This window comes from Vespa mandarinia, chromosome 10 (assembly GCF_050613455.1).
Source record: "Vespa mandarinia isolate Hongniang chromosome 10, ASM5061345v1, whole genome shotgun sequence".
In the NCBI taxonomy this organism is placed as follows: domain Eukaryota; kingdom Metazoa; phylum Arthropoda; class Insecta; order Hymenoptera; family Vespidae; genus Vespa; species Vespa mandarinia.
In genome coordinates, this window is record NC_140819.1 from 6,515,001 (window position 1) to 6,520,000 (window position 5,000).

A 5,000-nucleotide genomic window follows, 5' to 3' on the forward strand; every position below is an offset into this window, starting at 1 on the left:
TCTTTTCATCTTCTTTCAAAATTTAACCATCAATATATATATATATATATATATATATATATATATATATTTCAATCAGTGGAGATCTTTCTTTTATACACAGAGAAGAAGAAACATAGAAAGAAAGAAAGAAAGAGAGAGAGGATTCGATCGGTTAGGAAGAGTGAAGGGTGGGAGGAGGAGGAGGAGGATGACGACGACGACGACGACGACGACGACGACGATAGTAGTTCGCAATTCTCCAATTCGATTATTTCTTCGAGAAGTCGTCATTTTTCGAAGTCTCTATGGAATACTTCGCTCGTAATCCCACTTTGAAATTTTCCCGTGATGCCTGATAGAGAAGGAGTAATAATATCGTCGAAGAAAGAAGAGATGTTGGAAGAAGATTCGATTTGTAAAAGGACGTAGAAAGGATACACCAGCGTACATATTGTTTTAATCGAAAAGAAATGATAAATTAGATCTTTTTTTTTTCCTCCTTTTTTTTTTTTTTTTCTTTTTTTTCTTTTTTTCTTTCTTTTTTTTTTCGTAAGACTTTGCAATATTATTACTGTTATTATTACACACAAATTTATTACAGAGGCATTCATTACAAACATTTGCGAGTACACAATCGTCAGAAAGATTTTTATTGTACGCTGAAACATTGTATAATTAACTTGTAAACAAGTACGTTTAATTAAAGAATCGTATATATCTGTGTTCGTCTTAAAAATAACGAATTCATTGGAAATTAACGAGATGATGTACAACAACTGATGTATTTCTTATTAAAAAGCGGGTAATCGTAATACTTGTCCTAATAAATTATGAAATAAAATCGTTTACAACGATATTACACGGGATAACCGTGTATTATTAATTATCATCTTGGCTAAAGTTCACGAACGAAAATAAAAGAACGAAATTGTCGCGTATACGTTTACGAATGAATCTTGATATTTTTATCACGTTCGAAATTTCAATTTAATTGATAACATCGATCAACAACCCCCTACTCTGCCTCTCTAATAATAATAATAATAATAATAATAATAATAATAATAATAATAATAATAATAATAATAATATATATATTATTATTATAAATATATATAATAAATATATATATATCAGGATTCCAATCCAAAGTAAATCAGATAAAATAAACAATTTGTTGTCTAGCTTTCTTTTATTATTATTATTTTTTTTTTTTTATTTTCTTTATTTTTTATTTCCCCCTTCCCGCCCATCCCACTTCCCCCATTTAAATCATTCAAACAAAATTTTATATCGATCGATAAAATTTAATCGCGATACATGAAGAATAATTCAAAGAATTCAAATAATTTACATAAATATAATTATTCGAAATAAATGTAATTATTCGAAAATAAATTATGATTTATTAATTATTTTCATATCGATCCTGATAATATATATATATATATATATATATATATATATATATATATATATGTAATGGATAAAATTTAATTTAATAGGAATTAAATAGATTTATTAGAAGTTACGAAAATAAAAAAAAAAAAAAAAAAAAAAAAAAAAAAAAATTAGAAACGTACACATGTATAATAGGACATATTATAAACGTTTATAAGTGTGTGTCGGTGTCTTCTTCGTTTTACCTGAAATGTAACACACACACATACATACATACATACATACATACATACATACATACATACATACATACATATATAATGAAGACACAGACACAGATACACAAAAGACGCAGACAATACGTAAACAACGTAAAGGGTCGATAAATAAAAGATCGATGGTATATGGCTCTAATGGTATACACGCATTTTCTAACCTTTTCAACCCAGTAACGTGACGTCTTTCTCACATTTAAAAATATACATACGCATCTAGATAACAATTCTCTATATATGTATATATGTATGTATGTATTTATGTATGTAGATAGATAAGATGTACATCTGAAAAGTCGTTTCGTTATATTCATCTACTTACCTAACTCAGTATCTTTACAAAGTTGTCTTCTTCTCTTTTTTCTTTTTTTTTTTCCTTTTTTTTTCCTTTTTTTTTTTTTGTCTTTTTCTAGAATTTGTTTCCACGTTATCTATTGCGTTGTCTATTCTACGATGACGACGTGAATAATCACGTGAACTTCTTTTTCTTCTTCTTTTTTTCCTTTCTTCTTTTCTCAAAACCTTTTCAACATCATCCTTGTTTTCTATTTTAACGCGTAGATTTTTTCTTTTTCTTCTTCTTCTTCTTTTTTTTTTTTTTTTTTTTTTTTTTTATATTCTTTCGAAGAAGTTCGAACTCATCAGAATTCTCTTCGGCGAAAACGTTTGTTTATCATGCGTATATCAGTTACGTCAGAAGATAGAGAGGGATGGGGTCGGGGTACAGTGGACGATGAATCGGCGTAGTGGGGGTTGAGGAGGGGTTGAGGGGCGGGGATAGACCGACAGATGTAAAACGATACATGGAAAAACTGTTTAAAAAAAAAAAAAGAAAGATATATGTTTTTCCTCCTTTCGATAGATCCTCGTAATAATTATTATTTCATATAAATCTTTTTGTCTTTTTTTCTTTTTTTTATCTCTCTCTCTCTCTCTCTCTCTCTCTCTCTCTCTCTCTCTCTCTTTTCTTTCTTTCTTTTTTTCCAAGGTATTTACCCGATCACAAGTACTTCACGAGAGATAATTATATTGCATTACCTGTCTCTCCTTTCGTAATAATTTCGCACAATTTTTTTTCTTTCTCTCTTCGCAGGTCACGTAATTTTTTTTCCTCTCTCTCCCTCTCTCTCTCTCTCTCTCTCTCCCTCTCTCTCTCTCTCTCTCTCTCTCTCTCTCTCTTTTCTCATTACGTGTGTGTGTGTGTGACGATTAAGTGGAATGGTTAACGAAAAGTGGAACAATTTCGATGTGAGAAAATTCTCTTTTTTGCGCGAGAAAAATGAAATAATATATAAATGTAAGAGAGAATAAGAAAAAGATAGGGATATTGTTTTTTTTATTCGATTAAGATAATTCGTTTTCTTCTTTTATTTATTTATTTTCTTTTTTTTTTTATTCAATATCTTTTTTTGTTTTTGTTTTTTTTCTTTCTTTCTTTTTTTTTTTTTTTTTTTTTTTTTGATTCAATCAATTCAATGTCGAAAATCCTTCGTTTTGTAATTTTGCTGATAGAAGAGTTTAAAATTCTAAAGATCGATGTAAATAAATAAATAAATAAATAAATAAATAAATATATGAATTAATTAATTAATACAATGAATCGTTGTATATTATTACGTAATATAAAATATTAGAAAAGCCAGATATTGTAACAAAGTTGAATGTTAATTTCTTCGAGCATAATCAAGCGCGTTATCATTATCGTAATGTTACTTATCATTGCTCTTTACACTCTTCAATTCTTTTTTATTATCTATTTGTTTCTCCTTTTTTTTTTTTCCTTTCATTCTTCATATTTTCCTTTTTTCTTTTTTTTTTTTCCCCCTCCCCCCTTTTAACGTAGATACGTAATAATCTTTTTGATTCAATTAGACACATTGTAAACTAGTCGACTATGAAATATATATATATATATATATATATAGAATCACTGAAAATAGTTATGTAACGAGAGTTCTCTCTCTCTCTCTCTCTCTCTCTTTCTTCCTCCTTTCTCCGTCCCTCTCTCGTTAAAGAGCTGAGAGCCTTGACACAAAGGGTGTAGCGAACAGAGAGAATTCCAATGTAAAAGAAAAGAATATTCGCGTCTCTCGAAAACGATTTTCTCGCGTTCGTTTCTTGTTCAACCGTTTGTTCTCATTTTTTTTTTTCTTTTGTGTGTGTGTGTGTGTGTATGTATGTTGCGTGCGCGCGCGTGCGGATGTGCTTGCGCGCGTGTGTGTGTGTGTGTATGTTCTTTTATCTCTTCTCTTTGATACCGTTTCTTTTGAAAGCAAGATAGAAAAAAAAGTGTTTCTGATCGTTATCATGAATTTTTATATGGAATTTAGCTGCGGTATTTTCGAAAAATGAAAAAGGAAGAAGGAAAGAAAGATAGAGAAACGCGAGTCGGAAAAGAATATTCTTTTTTTCTATTTTTTTTTTTTTTTTTTTTTTTTATTTTCTTTTAATTTAATTTAATTTAATTTCTTTTTTTTTTTTTTTTTTTTTATTTTATTTTATTTTATTTCATTTTATTTTATTTATTTATTTTTTTCAATTTAAGGATGAATTATAATTTTATTAATACAAATATATATATATATATTTTTTTTTTAAATATAATTTATTAAACATAAAATATATTTTTAAAAATATATATATATTTTTTTTCCTTTCTTTAAAATTTCAAGGTAAAAGTATAATTTTTGTTGCAAAAAAGAATCCTTCTTTTCTCTTTTATTTTTTTTTCTTTTTTTGTTTATTTTCATTTTTATTTCATCTTCCATATAATAAAAAAGAAAAGAAGAATTTCTTTTTTCATTGTTTCATTTTTTCTTAAAAAAAAAAAAAAAAAAAAAAAAAAAAAAAAAATTTTTATTGCAAGCAAATTTTCTTCAAAGTATAATATTAGACGATTAGAACTTGACACAGTCGATGGAGTAGTTTCTTCGTAATATAAAGATCGACGTTCTAAATAAACTCACGACGTTAACCAATCTAGAAACGATCATTTTTAGTGAATTATTTCACTGTATTTGCTCTTACGACGATGAATTTTCATGGATTTTCATTTTAATCAGACGTATTCGGTCTTCAAGTTTGAATATAAATCCATCGATTCACGATAAATCCATCGTAAAAATTTATCGCTTTTATCTTTCGTAGGATTCTTAAATTTTAACACATAACTTTTTCTTTTCTTTTTTTTTTTTTTTTTCTTTTTCTTTATCTTCTTTTTTCTCTTTTCCTCCTATTTTATCATAGAATATATGAATATATCGTTCGATTCTATCAGAATAAATTATATAAATATAGTAGATTGATACCTTTAAATATAATCATAATATTTTATATGTTCAT

The 5,000-nt window shown here is 27.1% G+C and overlaps 1 protein-coding gene and 1 long non-coding RNA gene across 3 annotated transcripts in view; both read left to right on the top strand.

Moving 5' to 3' along the window:
• The window catches only part of LOC146872720 (uncharacterized), a 26,538-nt gene extending 25,548 nt beyond the window's left edge, over positions 1-990 (top strand). Inside the window, exon 3 of the long non-coding RNA XR_014982644.1 lies at positions 104-990. This is a non-coding gene — a long non-coding RNA (uncharacterized LOC146872720). The remainder of the gene's footprint in view (positions 1-103) is intronic.
• LOC118445538 (interleukin-1 receptor accessory protein-like 1) overlaps positions 1-5,000 on the top strand; it is a 206,902-nt gene that overhangs the window by 90,991 nt on the left and 110,911 nt on the right. The window lies entirely within an intron of this gene.